Consider the following 18,584-nt stretch of genomic DNA (forward strand, 5'->3'; position numbering starts at 1 on the left):
GTGGAACAAGGTCTTATGAGGCTAGTCCAGTACTTCTTGCCCACACATGATACCTTCCAAAACTGCTGACTGTCCAAGAGGAATTGCGTAGGATTTATTTCCCCAAATTTCAAGCCAGGACAGAACCCTAGGGTACATCTACTTGACAAATTGTAAGTAAACATTTAACTCAAACAACTGTTACTCTGAACATCATAATGCTGGCTCCTTATCATGGCTAAACTGGCTGCCTGGCACCATTTTAATACGCTTGAAAGTAGAAGACAAATGCTGACCCTAGACTAGTGTTTTTCAGGCAGTAAAAAGCAACTCATTAGTTGGTCCTAAAATTAATCTATTGAATCTCCAAGAGTCTTCTTAAAAAAATAAAATAAAATAGAAAATGTTAAGGTATATCACATGAAGTAGGAGCAGACACTGTTAAGTGAAACTGTTTTTCATAACTTTACATAACTATATGTAATTTTCCATGTAAAATTTATTTCTCACTGCCAGGTTTGTCAAAAGAAGTTTGAAAGCCACCGCTTTGAAACAAGATCTGCAGTGACAAATATTAACTGCAGTCTACAGAATTACAGGGCAAAAGCAGGCCTTATAAAATTAATACCTACTCTAGACTTCACATTCCCATTCCTCTGAAGACCGGTGCAGATCTCAGTTGAAAACACTGGGCACAATGAAGTTATACTCCTTGATCCCTCACCCCTCTGCTTTGGACCTACCAAGTTTGTTTTAGGAGACAAGGTTCCTTCTGTCCTTGTCCTCCTTTCTTTCTGAGATAAATTAAAAAACAGAAAGAGAGGGAGGAACGAAGGCCAGGAATACAAAGGTTTCCGTTTTGGAGATTTTGTTTTGTTCATTTCCGACTTTCTCTTTTCTTTCTCGTTTTGCTTCCTTTTCTTCCTTTTTTTAGGGAGAGCCCCAAACCAGCCTATAGGAGCTGGCACATAAAAGAATCATGTCCCTGAACACTTTCAGCAGACTTTCAGAATATTTTTTCTTTCTACCTCCCTGGATGGATGGCCGGGTTTGAGTAATTTTCTCTTTCTCCTGGGGTTGGTTGCTAAGAGACACTCTGTTACTTCTCCTTCTCATATGACCTGATTACTGTGATCAGCAAAGACGGTGTGCAGACAACAAGGGGCTGGTTACAAAATGGTGGGCTCTCTTAACCCTCTCACAACTGTTAGACCAAGGTTTCCAAAGGGCTTTGTCACAAAGGGCCAAAGCCTTCCCCGTCTTCCTTTAAAACGGTGGCTGTGAGAGATCAACTGTGTCCATCATTAACAGCAGCCAATACTCACACTGAAATGCATTTCAGAAAAGTCCCCAAGCCACATCCTGTTTATTCTTAATATTATCCCCCTTCTCCCCCCTCCCACAGGTAAATGAACAGACCAAAACTTATTCTGACTTAATCTTCAGTCTAGATAAGGACAAGCCTGCAAGAGAGCCCTTTAAAAAATCATTTAAGGAAACCCTTAAATAATAAATAGTTCCTTAGCTACAGACCTTGAGCCTCCCCTCTTTTTTCTGCATTATACAACCAAAGCAAAGTTCATGCCTTGTTTATTTCTAATCCTACACAGCTCTTGGCAGGATACTTTAAATATCCTAGGTGCTCAATGGATGTCTGCTGAATGAATAAGGGAATGAAGGTTCATAAGCTCTTCTTCCCATCCTCTGAGGGCCCTAACCACTCCTCCTACCCACACATTTTAGTTAAAGGAAAAAAGAAAAGAGGATTACACATTCCTTTTTAAAGCTTTTGATGCCCTCAAAACAGAGGAGGTAAAAAAATAATAACGAATGTAAGAAATGCACCAAGATTCTAGATCTTTATCCATTCTATTATCCATGGTTTATATTTTCCTTATGGTGGGTATTTGGAGGAATTCCTGGGTGATACAAATGATTAAGCACTCAAATACTAACCCAAAGGTTGATGGTTCAAATCCACCTAGAGGCACCTCAGAAGTAAAGCCTGGCGATCTGCTTCCAAAGGCCACAGCCTTGAAAACCCGATGGAGCAGTTCTACTTTGCACGCACAGGTTCGCCACGAGTCGTAATGGACTCAACAGCAACTAGTTTATGCTACTTGGAAGACTTGGCCAGTCAGCTAGCCATCTATTTACTTATTTATTTCCCCATCTGAATTTGGGAAGAACCTTATATTTTGACTCCCTTCTTACGACAAGGCCAACTTCACATGTAATCATCTATAGCATATACCCAAACACACCATGTCTCTCAGTTCTTCCCATGACTGATTCGCATCTAAACTTTTGTGATTAAGACTTTTTGCCTTCTTCTTAAGGTTTAAATTTCTACTAAAAATGGAGACCCCTCACAGGGATCACAAAATAGTGTCCCAGACAGCACTGAAGAAAAATGTAGGACAAAATTTTAATTCACAAAATAAAGACCAGACTTACTGGTCTCACAGAGACTGGAGAAACCTCAAGAGCATGGCCCCCGGACACCCTTTTGACTCAGTACTGAAGTCACTACTGAGGTTCACCCTTCAGCCAAAGATTAGACAGGCCCATAAAACAAGAGGAGGCTAAATGGGCACACCAGCCTAAGGGCAAGGATGAGAAGGCAGGAGGACACAGGAAAGCTGGCAATGGGGATCCGAAGGTCAAGAAGGGGAGAGTGTTGACATGTCATGGGGTTGGCAACCAATGTCACAAAACAATATGTATATTAATTGTTTACTGAGAAACTAATTTGCTCTGTAAAACTTCATCTAACCCAAAACTTCATCTAAAGTACAATAAAAAAAAAAGAAAGAAAGAAATCCTTCTGGAAAGCTCCACCGTGACACAGTATCAAAGATGTAAACCTCTGTCTTTTTGATAGCTAAACAGATATGTAGAAGTAGGTATAAAGAGAAATATAGATATATCCATATTTCAGTGTGTGTGCATTTAACCACTATTTTTTGTTACATTTTGGGAGTCAACACGCAAAATACAGCAGAAAGATTACGGACTTTGGATTGAGAGGTATCTGCATTTGAATAGGAAGATCCAATATTTACCAGCCTCGAAACCTCGGGTAACACATTTATTATCTCTCCGAGTCTCAATTTCATTCATTGAAAAATGGAAATATTACTGCCAAATTTCCAACAACTCTGTAAAGATGATACATCACATACCTGGCAAATTGTAGGAATGGGATTTAAATGTTAGCTCCCTAGTGAATGTGGATTGGCATTTTGCTAGAATGTAGGGAGAAGGATGTTTGAGGGTATTATCCTAACATGGGACAGTGTGGAGAGCGCAGGGGTAGTAGAAAACACTGTGAGGGTGTAGAGATTCAAGAGCTGATGCCCCATTTCACAACCTAACTAAATTCACAATACTCCATGGGAAGAATTTTACTTCATGCCTTTTAGGAGTAGCCAGTTTTACGCAATCTATGTAGCTGAATCATACTTTCAAACAATTTTAGAGCAGGAAGGAAGTGCAGAGATAATATTGTTCAATCCCTCTGTTTTACAACCGGGGGAACCAACCCAGAGGGGTTCTGTGATTTACGGGGCCCATAAGTACACAGGGAAGTACTCTTTCCATTTGGCCATGCTTCTCTCTAGTTTATATCTTGTCATGCTCAGAGGGTGCCTTCTTGATGGCTGCCATCTCCTTTTTGGTGTGGTTAAGGTAACATTTCTTTTATCCTGGAAGGCTCCATTGGTTTTTCTCCTCCAACTATCCAGGCACAATTCTGAGATTGTATTCAGAACCACGCCAAACTTTATAACGCAACCTAACTCTTAACTAGGAATCAGGGCTCTTTATGCTGTCTGGGAAAGAAATAACAGGTGTTACTAGGGAGGGGACCCTGGTGGCATAGAGGTTAAGAGCTCAGCTGCTAACCTAAAGGTCAGCAGTTCGAATCCATCAGCTGCTCCTTGAAAACCCTATAGGGCAGTTCTACTCTGTCCTAGAGGGTCGCTATGAGTCAGAATCAACTCGAAGGCAATGGGTTTGGTTTTTTCGTTTGTGTTTACTAGGGTTGGGCTTATTTTTGAAAACAGATACTTGAAAGGTGCTTTTACATTACATGATGTTCAGCTCCTAACTACAGGCCTTTCATCCTGCCCTTCCCAGGGACTTTAGCTGTATCCTTCTTCCACTTCTAGGCCGTGTCCAACCGAATACACTACTCTGCTGCCAACAAGCATCCCGGAAGCTGTTCAGAGAATGCCAATTCCTTGGTAGCCACCAAAATGGGAAGAGGCCCTAAGACATCTCCTCAACCTTGGGTTGCCACCATTTTCCAAGATGAGACACAGTCATTCTAAATGATAACTTCAGTCAAGAACTGACAACATTTTTACACAGGTTAATTTTTATCTGGGCTGTGTTCCACATAGAGCAAACTGCCTGAGATAAACTCCTTAGGAATAATGGATTCTCCACTAACAAAACACAATGCCTCCAAAAAAACCTCTCCTTAGGGGACTATGGCCGTAGTGTACTGAAAGAATACAATTATTTGGAAGCCAAGAAACCTGATGGGGGGATGGGGGGGGAGGGGACTTATGAAAGAAGAAAATTCCAGAACAAATAAAATTTATTTACCAAAAAACATCTAAATCTGGGAGTAAGAAGGGATTCAAAGTCATCGATGATTATATCAAAGTGTTTTAAATTTTACTGAACTTTGTCCTGTCTACTGGGCTTTGAATTATGTCCCTGCCATCTCAGGTTGCCACAGAAAGATTTTTCAGAAGTTTCAGGAGATAATCTTGCCAGCATTCCCTCTTCAGATGTCTGTGGTTGTTTAATCACCTGCATCTATTATTCCAGCTGTTTAGACAAACACAGAGAATAATAAATCACAAAGATCATAAGTGTGTGCTGACTGCTGTCATTTCATCATCTTAATTGTAAAGGTTGAGTTTTAAGAGTTTTGTTCACTTTTCAAATTAATCCATAATTCAGGCAAACTAGAACCAAGCTCGGCTGCTGACCAAAGGTCAGTGGTTCAAACCCACCAGTGGCTCCACGGAAGAAAAGACCTGGTGATTTGTTCATGTAAAGATTACACCCTAGGAAATCTTACAGGGTAGTTCTACTCTGACTTAAGGGTTTGCGATGAGTCAGAATCAACTTGACGGCACACAACAACAAAAGAACCAAGTAATGGTAGTGCATAACTATGACATCCAAATAAAAAATCACTGGCATAGACAGAGAAGAAGTAGCATATTATTCTATGTTCTTTGGAAAAAATAAATAAGAATAAAAATAAAATAGCTGTAAGACAACTTCAACCCATGAAGAAAATAAGCCAGAAAAAGCTGCCAGGAAAAAAAAAATCATATAGGTGGTTCTGATAATTTTCTTAATAATCTTAGTTCTGCATTTACTATTACTCATTTCGAACATTTGCTTTTCTAGTTTATTACTTCAAAACTTAAACTTACTTGGGATCCAAGAACTCTGACTTATTCATTCAACTATAATCCTACTTGTCCTAATGGGCTACTGACTCTAATCACAAGAAAGGTCTAAATTCTGTTTCTGATCTTCCTACTCTCAGGGACCTCTGTCTTCTTTCCCATTCATAGTAAAGGAAAAATTATTTTTAAAAATACACACAAAATTAATTAAAAAAAAAAAGTCAACTATAATGATAACACATAGAATGGTCCTATAAGCGAGTCAAACTATTGAAAATGGTCAAGGTGCTTCGTGGTACTCAAGCCTTTAAGAAAAGGAATTTTCTTAGAGAATGTTGCCATTTTCTGCCTGCATCTAATGGCAATATGCTTGGTTCTGGTTCTTCATAAATGAAGCTTTCCGAGATAGGCTAGATGAAATAATTAAGGTGTTAGAACCCTTGCCTGCAAGGGGACTGTTCAGGCTTGAAGAAAAGACAAAAACAGGGTGAGAAGCATGTCAGCACTTTGAAAGAACTGAAGGGCTTATACAGGGAAGAGGGATTAGAATTGTCCTTCACAATCTGCAATGGTAGATCTAGGATCAAAGGGAGATTTGGGGAGCAGCAGGCTTGCCCCAAATGTGAAATAATAATTTTTCATCTAAAAGTAGCACAGCGACCCTATAAATAAAGTGCCCCCCATTCCTACCATATATTCAACCCAAAATAAACTTAAGGTTGTTTAAGAGGGCATGGCTGCACTTGAGGGACTGCTACGATGTAGGTCTTCTCTTAGGGACTCCAAAGAGCTTGAGAGTTGTTATTTTGTTATGTTGTTGTTATTGATGCTTGGATATAGGACTCACATCTCTCTTACTGAATTTCTGTCTAGGTATTTTAAACTTTATTCACTCAGCAAACAGGACTATATTTTCTAAATGAAGCTACCAGCTGGAAGGTTGGAGGTTCAAATCCACCTAGTGGTGCCACGGAAGGAAGGCCTGGTGATTATTGTTACATTTAAGGCTACTGGTTTTTGTCTATTTAATTTGAACTCATCCATCTTAATAAATTTCATTATTCTAAGTTATTCAATGAATAATAATTGAACATCTCTGTGCCTTGACCATATGTTCAAATAAACCAAAAACCAAACCTGTTGTGTCAAGTCAATACCAAAAACATGGCGACCCCATGTACTTCAGAGCAGAACTGAACACCACAGGGTTTTCTTGGGTGTAATATTACAGGAGCAGGTCGCCAGGCCTTTCTTCTGAGGCACCACTTGGTGGATTCGAACCACCAATTTTCCCGTTAGTAGCCAGAGCAAACCATCTGGGCCACATAGAGACCCTGGCCATATGTTTAAAAAAAAAAAAAGTTGCTGTCAAGTCGATTCCATCTCAAAGCGACCCTATAGGACAGAGTAGAACTGCCCCAAAAGAGTTTCCAAGGAGCGCCTGGTGGAGTTGAACTGCCAACCTTTTGGTCAGCAGGCAAAAGTTCTCAACCACTACGCCACCAGGGTTTCCACAACCATATGTTAGGCACTGTGAATTTAATGGTGAACAACACAGAGCTCCTGTTCTCAGATAGTCTAGTTTACAAGGTAAATTTAATCATGCCTCACAATAGTATGTAACTCTTCCTTTTGTTAGTATGTTTGCTTGCTCCTCATCATTCTTTTCCACAGGTTCATAACTCAAAAGCATGATGGGAGAAGGTCCATTTGATGAGGACAAGATCAAAATTGGGGAGGTGTGATCAGATAGTTAGTTTTTTGTTTTGTTTTTTTTTCTTTTTTGGAGGGCAGGTGATGGAAGAAAATAATACTCCGATGTCTGCTTAAAATGTCAAGTTCTAACTAAACTCCCTGGATAGAGATTATAAACTTAACAGACTAAGAAATGTGCCAGCATTTTATAAAGGCAAATTTCAAATCAACATAGAGACAAACTTTCAGAAACTCAGAGCTGCCCAAAGATAGAAAGAGCTGTTTCGATTTCCTGCACTAGAAATATTCAAGAAAAGCCTGAAAAACACCTTCTCAGTGACAGTAGGGATTCAAGCATCAGAAGGAAGACTGACCTAGCTCAGTAGTTTTAATCCTTGAGGAGTGTTAAAAAAAAGTTGATGCCTACCCCAAACCAACGACATTAGAATATCTGGGGGGGGAGGACCAAGTCTTGGTATTTTTATGTCTCTTCCCAGGTGATTCTTACGTACAGTGAGGGTAGAGAACCACTGACAGACACTTAAAGTCCCCTGTAACACAGCACTGGCTATATTCTAGAAAGTCTGTAGATCTTGAGCTCTAAAAAAAAAGAAGAAAATACAGTCAGGGACACTACCATATCTTTTCCTCTTTAGCAAGGTCATAGAGAATAAAAGCATATGGGTCAAAACACTGGCTGTAATAAATGAGTTTGAATTCTGAGATGTGCTTGTGAGGGAGAAAGGCTAGTCCTATAAATAATATATTGGATGCAGACTCTTAAGAAAAGGGGACTGAGAGAGATAGAAAGGGACTCCTCTTCTGAGATTCCAGAAAACATTACTTTAACTGGCTCTGTCTGGAATAGCTATATTGAGTAAGGTGGTCCTTTTAGGTTATCAGGAGTTCTTGCTAATTTTCTTTTCCTTCCTTCCTTTTTTTTTTTTTTAAATCAGAAAAGTCCCTACCTATAACCTCGCCTCTCCCAAAGGTGCATTTGGGTTAACAAGATGTCTGCACACTCATTTCGACTTTGGAAAGACTGGCAGGAGAGACAACCTAGCAGAATGCCTTGTATGTATTATATCCATGAAAAAGCTATGGTTTGGGGGAACTGAACATTGTTCTACCAAAAGTATAAAATGGAGACGCAGACACCCAGAATAAGCTCAAAGATACCCATTAAACATTTAGGATTTCCAAGCACCATAACATGCTAACCCTAGAAAACAGACTATTTTTAGTACTTGAGGTTGAACATCGATTTTTTTTTTTCCTCCTACGACATCTTTTCCGTGCCTGCTCAGTTACTGACGATTCCTGGCCAAAACGCTGCACGGCAAAAGGGAACCGGAGTAATAAAGTTGGCACCCCTGGGAAAGGAAGCTCCACTTCTACCCTTCAGTGGCCCAGAGGAAGAGGAAGATAAATGGGGAATAGAAAGGTAAGCACACGCCAAAGCCAGAGTGAAACGTGGTGTCGGCCCCAAGAGAAAATGCAGAAGCTCTGACTCTCAGCCTTTATTGTCAACCACCAGCCAGTCTCACTTCCCCTGCCAACAGAGTTGACTTTTGCCAGGGAGGAAAGAACTAGTTTCAGAAACCAAGATCACAACAAGATATAAGGGTGGGGTACAAGGGCCCATAACTACTGTGTCCGGCTGTCAGACCGTAAGATCACTGTCAGGCTTTTAAGAGAAATTGCTTTATTCCTTCAGCATTTTGCTAGGCCTGTTTATAAGAGAATCCTGTTGGCAGTTACTGGTTGCATTGATGGAGTTGAAAGATTTGCTCAGGGGTCCAGAAGGTTTCAGGGGATGGAGAGACAAACTTGACCTGAACTGTTGACTTTCAAAATAAAAAAGCCGCCGCTAGAGCTGCCACAGATGAGCCAGGGCAGAAGAGCAAAAGGGGATTTTCTACAGTCTTTAATTGTCAAATTAGCCTTATTATCATTATATAACACAGTAGCATATGGAGAGTATTAAATGGTGCGCTTTCTGAGGAGGCTCTGGCCAAGTGGGTTAGGCAATGGCCTCCTTGACTCAAAGCCTATTGCTCCTTGAGGCTTGCATAGCTGCCTTGATTAAACGCAGTGGCAGGCTCCAGTTGAGGGGACGAGTCTTCTTTTCTGAAGGGAGGGAGAATACAGCAATTGCCAGATGTTTGCAATTTTAGCTATAAAAAGATGGCTGCTTTCCATTCCTGAGTTTGTTGAACCTTTCTTTTTTTTCTCTTTCTACCCAAGCTATTGTGGTTCACTAAAATAGGCCACTGCGCTGAGGAATCATCATTCAAAACTGCAATAATGGAACCGGAACAAATACAATGTTTTAAATTCACAGAGGAGAGAAATAAATAAAAATGTAGGGATAATAGCTATAGGTGAAGCCATCGAAAGCAGGCTGCAGTATAAAGAATTCAAGTCCAAAAGAGTTATGCTTGAATCTCCTCTTGAGGGCTTTCTAACTGTAGGTTAGGGTGTGAGCAACTTCACCTAGCCTCAAACTCCTCATCCTAGCCTGTCTCTCAGAGGAAAGATACCATGCCTATCGGTCCCCATCCCTTCTCGGTGTATCGCACAGGCACTGCCTAGAAGAGGTGTACAAATATTTGTTAGGTGAATAAGCAAGGGAAAATATAAATGAATGTGCTTATAAGCCATATATCATGATATGACTGTACATAAAAATATAGATTACATTGTGTATAAACGCTATTTTCTAATATAATTTATCATATTATTATATTTCTAATACAATTATTAGAAAAACCTCCTCCCCCAAATACTCATTTATCCCTTCAGAAAATGGCTCCTAAATTTGATGAAAGGAAAATGGAAAACTGGTTTTTATTTAAGTCGCACCAGCACGAATGGCCTGAGAGACTGGTGGTCTCCTAAGCAGGGGTTGTTATCTTTCTTTATGAGTGTGCTAAGAATCCTTTTGAGGGTCTGATGATGTTACGAGCCCCTTCACTGAAAAAGATAAACACATAGACCAAGTTTAAACACAATTCTAGGAGACTGGCTGAATCCCAAGTATGAATCCCAGAGATGAATGGCACCCAAGATAAATTCCCTAACTAAATTAACTTATTTTTCTGGAACTATGTTTTTATGTGGTTAATCACATTCCTAAAATCACTCTGCCTAACTTGATGATTCAAAAAATTAAGGATTTAAAAAATTGTTAAAATCACTAGTTTATATAACATTCACTCTATATTGCTATCCAGCATCCCTGGGTCACGCAAATGGTTAAGCACTGAGTTACCAGTTGAAAGGTTGGCAGCTCAAATCCACCCAGAGGTGCCTCAGAAGAAATGGCTGGTGATCTACCTCAAAAAGATCACAGCCATCGAAAACCCTACAGTGCAGTGCTCCTCTGAAACACACAGGGTCACCATGAGTGGGAATCAGCTCGATGGCAACTGGCTGGTACATAGTGTCATCTGTAACAATTCAGTAATAAAAACTCTCCTTCTCAAAGTGATTCAGTAAAACAGACTCAGTTGTTCTTTGTTTTTCTTTTTCACATTGACATAGTTCAAGTAATGTGGAGCTCTTTCTGAGAAAGGTGTTATGCAAATTCAGGAAAGAACATTATCAACACATCACAACCCCAGCAGGGACAAACAGAAGGCACACTAATCCTAAAACGTTCATTAGCGTAGCAAACACATTACCAAAGTACAAAAAGAATAAAACAAAGGGAATTTTTGAAAAATGGCCAGTGTGGGTTCAGTTGGGATTCAAAACCGATGGATTAAAGAAAAAAAAAAAAAAAAAAAGTATGAACTATGACTTCCAGAGCTAATATTCAGATTTTAATAATAATAGTAATAATAACAGTAACAATAACAAAAGCAGCTTCCATTGATGGAGCCACTGCTTTGTATCAGATGCTGTGCCAACTTATTGTTTCATTTAATTCTGAAAACAACTCTTCGAGATACATCTACCCCCATTTTAAAGTAACAGATCAAACTGAGAGAGCTGAAGTCGCACTTAACCCAGGGAGTCCAAGTTCCCAGAGAATAAGGGTTAAAGCAGGCCTTGAGCCCAGATCCATCTGAAGCCACAGTCTACATGATTAACCGTTTCATTAAAAGGCTTCCCTGAGTCTTCTCTGATTGGAGCCTGCCTGGCCACAAGTCAATTCTTCTCTCTGTGTCTTCTGAAAATTAACCATAGAGTCACTTCACAAACAGAATTTACAGCTTCAAATTGTTAATTAACTGGTCATTTGCATAGGTCAAGCTTCTAACAAACATATAAACTGCTTCAGGCCCAAGGTATGTTTTCACTCCTCCTACCAATTATGGGGTCTCATCGGTAAAAATGGGAGATGGTGTTATCTGAATTGGCTGGCCCCAGGAAATCCAGGGATTGCGATATGAGAAGTCAAGTCACACAGGGACCATGCTGGCTGGCTAGGTCTGGTATCTCACAGTCATCTCAGATGGTGATATTTCTACATATGCATCATCTAATGTGGAGGTCCCTTTTCCACAAATAACTTTTATAAATGAAGCACTTAGTAAAGCCCAAAGATTATACTAATATATCCGAGCAGATCGATAATAAATAATATCAAATGCTGCTGTAATTTAATTTCATTTGAACGTCAATAAAGCTAACAAGTTTAAGCAAGATGACATAATTGACCGGAATGAATGAAGATTTCAAATCATTATTCAAAAGGCTTTCTAAGATCACATCTTCCTGGTAACAACTACTTGAGATGACTTTAGCTGCTTCCTAGTTTAGTAAATCACAGAGTACATGTCCATGCACAGGGGACTGAAGTACTTTTTATGCCTCATTTGGATGATTTCGATTTTCAAACAGCTCTGAGTGGCAACGACTGAGGAAAATAAAGTGAATTTCTTTTCTTTCTTTTAATTAAAAAAAGAAAAGAAATAGCCTTAATATGAGATGCAGTGTTTGTACTGTGGAAAATCCCTAGACCTGGAATTTGGAGACAAGCGTTCAAATCCCAGCTTTGCCCTGTGCTGGCTACCTCACTGTGAGTACATTATACCCTCTGCAGAAGGAGGAAGATGATACACAGCCAGTGAGCTGAAAAGATTAGACAAATAGTAAAAAAAAAAAAAATTTTTTTAATAGTAAAGCAACATGGAATTTGGATGCAACAAAGACTAATAAATCCACCAAAAAGTTCTTCACATCTATTAAGACAGCGTCCTGCCAAACAATTGTTTTGCTATTAATAATAACCCATGATTATTGTACAGTGATTTTTCTACTTCACCAAAACTTTATTTAAGGAAAAATACTAAAAGTCAGTCAAAGGTAGCTTCTACGTTCATTAGCTTCACCTTGGGCTCTCTCTGAATCTAAGATGACTGTCATTTCTAGAGTGTTCTACAAATGGAATAAAACATGAAATATGTCCATAGCAACCATAATAATGTTACAACATTAGATGTTGATTTAAATAAGATACTATGTGAGAAAGTGCTTTGAAATCTATTCACATACACACATCTTTAAAGTTGCAATGGATTATTTCATAAAACTCTTCTTTCATTACTTCCTGTTTTCTCAGGATCATCCCAAAAGGGAGACAAAAAAAAACACAACAACAGAAGAAAAACATTTTTTTTTTTTTTTCCGAAGAGGCTCACATTTCACATCTTAAGTGTGTGTGTCTCAATCAGTAAAAAAGGCTGAGTTGAACAGGACTAGTTTAGGGTGAATTAAGAATTGGTTTTTTCTCCCTTCCTTTTCTTTTTCACCTAGCATCTTTATGTATAAGTCGTGGTCATTCTAAAGTGCAACAGAAGACTGGGGAGAGACAGCAGGAGAGAACACCCAATACTATAATACTTCCGGCCAGGACCAGCAGAAAAGTGTTTCCTGCCCTCCTCGAGGTGTGCAAGACCAGTATGCTCTTGTTTCTTGGCGAATCTTCCTCTGTGTACCTGCCCAACTTCCCAGAGCTCATCCTAGAGGTATGCTCCAGAGCATGCTAGACTACAGTGAAGTCACTCTGTTCCCACTGCAAAGCTACCCCCAGAATCCCAGGTGCACTGCCTGAGGACATCAGCAGAGAACTGCTACAATGACAGAGCCTCTGCTCTTCCGCATGCTGTTCCCCTTGCTTAAAATCCCAGGGTGGCATGAATGGTTTGCATCCAGCTACCAACCAAAGGGTTGGTGCTTTGAATCCACCCAGCGGTGCCACCAAAGAAAGCCCTACCAATCTACTGCCATAAGATTACCGCCACTGAAAACTCTATGGAGTACAGTTCTACTCTGACACACATGGGGTGGCTATGAGTCGGAATCGACTCGACGACAACAGGTTTGGTTTTGGATTTGGGTTCCCTTTGCTTTGGCGGGCTATGCTTTTTTCCCCTCAATCTCCTTTGCCTGGCAAGCAACAAACCCATTCTCCAAGACTCACCTCAGACGGCCCCTCTTCTGTGACACATAACCGCCACCCCTCCTACAGCATGTCCTTCATTTTATGGCACTTAATTAGCATAATCCAACCTTACAGGTGTTAAGGTGCCTGTTACCTGTCTACCTTGACCAGCAGACTGCCTTTTCTTTTTGAAGACAGCAACATGCAGGACAATGTAAAGAATGGATAACAAGGGAGGGTGCTGAGAGGGCAAAGTCGCAGGAATCACTGGGTGCCACATCCCTGGTTCTGTCCTCAGCCAACCCATCTCTGACAACAGAGAACTTAAGGCTTGCTGATAAAAATACCATACCATATCCTTGCCCTTTTTTTTTTTTTTTTTAATAGTTCCTTTCTTCCAGGGTATGATTTCTTTATATGGCATATTTGCCCAAAGGCTGGAGTGTCAGCTTTATTTTTATAATATACATAATGAATCCATTTATAGATGATTTACATAGAGCTGCCTTGACCCAAAATCAGCTGAGATTTCAGGCACTGTGACCTGAAGTAACACAATAGCAAGTGTTCTATATTGCAGATCTTTGGGCATTGCTGCGATATTCTAGAAGAATCTTTTTGTTTTTTTTTTGGGCATTGCTGGGATATTCTAGAAGAATCTTTTTGTTTGTTTTGGGGGCATTGCTGGGATATTCTAGAAGAATCTTTTTGTTTGCTTTGGTCTTCTATCTTCTGATATCAAAAAATAAAAAATCGTCTCAGACAACACATAAAAAAATTGGTGTTTCTGATGAAAACACAGAGGGAAAAACAGAGCAATGAGAAGGATGCTTGGGGTCCTTGACTCTGCACTGTTCACCTGATATGTGTTTAAGGCTTCAAAAGCCACCATCATTAACTAAGGAGAAAGTATATACTCATAGGCCCAGGGGTTGGTTCACAGGGCATTAAAGCCCTGCCCCTTGGAGTCAACGAATTGAGACGATGAAAGCTCCCAGACTGTCACTGAAAATCAGTCATAATGAACCAAGGAGTCTTTCAGGGGCTGTTTGTTTTAATGCAGATTCCTGGGGCCCATGAACTGAGATGCTGATTCTGTGGGGCTGAGATGGGCCCAGGACCTATATTTCTTTTTTTTTAATCCTTTGCAGAACATTCCCAGGTGTTTCTGATGGCTGGCCAGCTCTGAAAACCATTGCTTCAAGTCACTCATTAGAGCAGTGATCTTCAACGTGACATGCAGGCAATTCAGGTTGTGTGAAGATGGCACTTGGAGTAGGACAAGAAAACATGAAGAAATCTATATGCATGTATTTGTTTTATCATTTTTAAACTTCTTCATTTTAAATAGTTATAGACTCAAAGAAAGTTGCAAAAATAGGCAACAGTCCCATGTACCCTTCATCCAGTTTCCCCCAATAGTGGCGTCTCATCTAGCTCTAGTATAATATCAGAACCACGACATTGATAGTTACATTACTGTTCACGAGACCTTACAGAGTTTTCATCATTTTTTATCCTGCATTCGTGTGTATGTGTATGTGTGTGTGTAGTTGTGTGTAACTCTGCACCATGTATACATTAGTGTAACCACCATCAGAATCAAGATACAGAACTGTTTCATCACCACCAAGAAATCCCTGTTGCTACTTTGCTACTGATTGGTACAAACAACCATGCCTGCTCATCTCTACCCACCCCCATTTCTGTCCCCTAGCAACCATTAACCTGTTCTCCATCTCTACAGTTTTGTCGTTTCTAGTATGTTCCGTAAATGGGATACAATATGTAACCTTTTGAGATTAACTTTCTTCATTAAGCACAATGCCTTTGAAGTCAACCCACATTGTTAGATGTATCATTCTTTTTTGTTACTGCTGAGTAGTATTGACCCATTGTTTGGAGGTACCAGTGTATTTAACCTTTTCCCATGTGTCATGGATTGAATTATGTCCCCTCAAAAATGTATGTATCAACTTGGTTAGGCCATGATTCCCAGTATTCTCGTGGTTATCCTCCATTTTGTGATTGTAAGTTTACGTCAAAGAGGATTAGGGTGAGACTGTAACACCCTTACCTGGTCACATCCCTGATCCAATGTAAAGCAATTTTCCCTGACGTGTGGCCTGCACCACCTCTTATCTCACAAGAGATAAAAGGAAAGGGAAGCAAGCAGAGAGTTGGGGACATCACACCACCAAGAAGGCAGTATCGGGAGCAGTGTACATCCTTTGGACCCGAGGTTCCTGTGCTGAGATGCTCCCAGACCAAGGGAAGACTGATGACGAGGACCTTCCTCCACAGCCGACAGAGACAGAAAGCCTTCTCCTAGAGCCGGCACCCTGAATTCGGACTTCTAGCCTACTGGACTGAGACAGAATAAACTTTTCTTCATTAAAGCCATCCACTTGTGTATTTCTGCTAAGACACCATGTAAGGACTTTTCAACTGTTTCCAGTATTTACCATCACAAATAAAGTTTCTATGAACATTTAAGTACAGGTTTTTGTGTGAATATAACTTTTTATGTCTCTGAAGTAGAATTTCAGGATCATATGGTAATTTTTTTTTTTTTTTTTTATGGTAAATCCACAGACCAGTTTCTCTGCATCTTTGCCAACATTCAGTATTATCACTCTTTATTCTTTAAAGCTGAATCTAATTGGTGTGTAGGTTCCCTGGGTGGGGCAAAATGTTAAGCGCTCAACTATTAGCCGAAAGGCTTGCAGTTCAAACCCACTCAGAGGTGCCTGGGAAGACAGGCCTAGCAATCTGCTTCTCAAAGGCCACAGCCTTGAAAGCCCTATGGAGCAGTTCTACTCTGCATACATGAGGTCGCCATGAGTCAGCAACAACTCAATGGTGACTAACAACGACGACAATAGGTGTGTGGTGATATCTCACTGTGGTTCTATATATAGTTTTAACATAAAAAAAAGTCAAGTTGTATTCAGATTTCAAATACGGAGAGAAAAAAGTGTTATGGATTGAATTGTGTCCCCCCAAAATACATGCTGTAAATCCTAACCTCCATGCTTGTGGTGGAGCCCTGATGGCGCAGGGGTTAAGAGCTCAGCTGCTAATCAAAGCATCAGCAGTTCAGATCCACCAGCCACTCCTTGGAAACCCTGTTGGGGCAGTTCTACTCTGTCCTATAGGGTCCCCTATGAGTCTGAATCAACTCAACAGCAGTGGGTTTGGTTTGGTTTTACGCCTGTGGTTATAATGCCATTTGGGAAAGGGTTATTTTTGTTACATTAATGAGGCATTTATCTTACCGCAGCTCCCCTCTTAGTCTGTTTTATATTTCCAAAGAGACTGACTCAAGTTACACCCTGTATTAATCCTGTTCATTAATATAACAAAGATAATTCATTCCCAAATGGGATTATAACTAAAGGCAGAGAGGTTAGGATTTACAATACATATTTTGAGGGGACATAATTCAATCCATAACACCCTGGTTCTAGAATTTCCATTTATAGAATATTGAGGCACTATATGATTCCCATTACCGTCATTAGAAGAAATTAATGGTATGTGCCAATATTTATGAATACCACTAATTAACCTAATTATTAGTAAAATATGTATAGGATTATAAAGTATGTTTATTAAATGTCATTTGGTAATTTTATTACTATTATATATTAGTAAAAATAAAAATAAGTTGTTTTTATTATAGCAAGAAAGTACGCATCAAGAGGGCAGGGGTTATTCTGTTACACTCATTGCCATTATTACCTTAGTAATAATGAAGAGTACCTGGCACAAAATCAGTTTTAATAGTTAAGTCAGTCAATAAGCATACAATAATAATCCCTTAAAGTAACACAGTATTTTATGGTTTATAGATATTTTCATATTTATTGTTTCGTGTGCCTTAAAACAATCTTATCATTAATGTTAACAGTTAATTTTATAAATTAAGGAAACTGTGGAAGAGAAAAAAAAAAAGTGTTCCATCCAAGGTCAAGTGGTAGAGTTGAGACTTGAATGTCAATGTCCTGAGCCTCAATCCAGTGCTGCACCTTGGCTGTTTCGAGTGTCAGTAAGGTCTACGAATATTTGGCAAGATCTGATACTGTCCAAACAATCACAAGTTATTTTCACTTCAAGAAGATGCAATATAAAGAGCAAATTAATGCAATTATCTTCTGATCCTTTAATGAATGAACAGCTTGTCCTTTTTTCCCCCTGAGGACTTAAAAATTAAAAGTCATATACTATACTCCACAGTGGTAGATGAGGCTCAAGATGCTTCCCCGGAACCAGAAAAGGGACACGCCAGGCAAACCCAAGTCTCATTAGAGTTCCTGATGTTTCAGTGAATTTCTGACCACCCTCATGACAAACTGCGCATAATTGTAACAAAAGTCGGAGATATGGCAACTGCTCTTCTGTGATTACTGGCAATTGAACAGGGCTGTCAGGGCAACACAAGAGGACGTGTTCCATCTGTACCTCCAACGTCACAGGTCAGATTCACCTTCCATGATGAGGAACAATGACTACAGGACTCCAGAGAAAGGAGAGCCTGCTGTGACTCTCAAAATTTTAGATATTACTGTTCAAAGTTCATAATCAGCCCTCTTATACATTTTCTACCATCCAATTATGACTCTATGTTAAAAACGAAAAAATACTTTACAAACAGTGAGAACAGGAGTAGCAACACATTGGACTAAATGTTCAACATAGAAACAGTGGGGAAAACCCGTTCTAAATTATTCCCTAAGTATTTCACCATAGGTGGCCACCAGTTTTCCTTCCATTTTAGAACTGTTGAGAAAACAGTTATGCCCTGGCTAGGAAGAACAGCCTGACGATCTATTTCCAAAAATCAGTCAATGAAAACCCTTTGGATCCCAGCAGCCCACTGGTCATAGGGATGACGCAGGGCCTAGAAGCATCTTGTTATGTTGTGGATGGGGACACCATGAGTCAGGGCCTGACTCAAGGCAAGTAACAACAACAACAATGTACTAGAACACGTGACTTATCATCACTGTTAGTTCTTCATCAAGTGTCAATAATGCAGGACTCATCAAGTCCCAGGAACCAACCCCCAGTCTTAT

At 39.8% G+C, this 18,584-nt stretch overlaps 1 protein-coding gene and 1 long non-coding RNA gene across 27 annotated transcripts in view; one reads left to right on the top strand and one right to left on the bottom strand.

Annotated features, from left to right (window-relative positions):
• Positions 1-18,584, bottom strand: part of LPP (LIM domain containing preferred translocation partner in lipoma) — a 761,291-nt gene that overhangs the window by 464,428 nt on the left and 278,279 nt on the right. The window lies entirely within an intron of this gene.
• On the top strand, positions 109-10,903 carry LOC135228378 (uncharacterized). The gene is made up of 2 exons (XR_010318919.1): positions 109-8,556; positions 9,360-10,903. It is a non-coding gene; the product is annotated as an uncharacterized LOC135228378 (long non-coding RNA).

Source organism: Loxodonta africana, chromosome 1, assembly GCF_030014295.1.
Source record: "Loxodonta africana isolate mLoxAfr1 chromosome 1, mLoxAfr1.hap2, whole genome shotgun sequence".
NCBI lineage: Eukaryota > Metazoa > Chordata > Mammalia > Proboscidea > Elephantidae > Loxodonta > Loxodonta africana.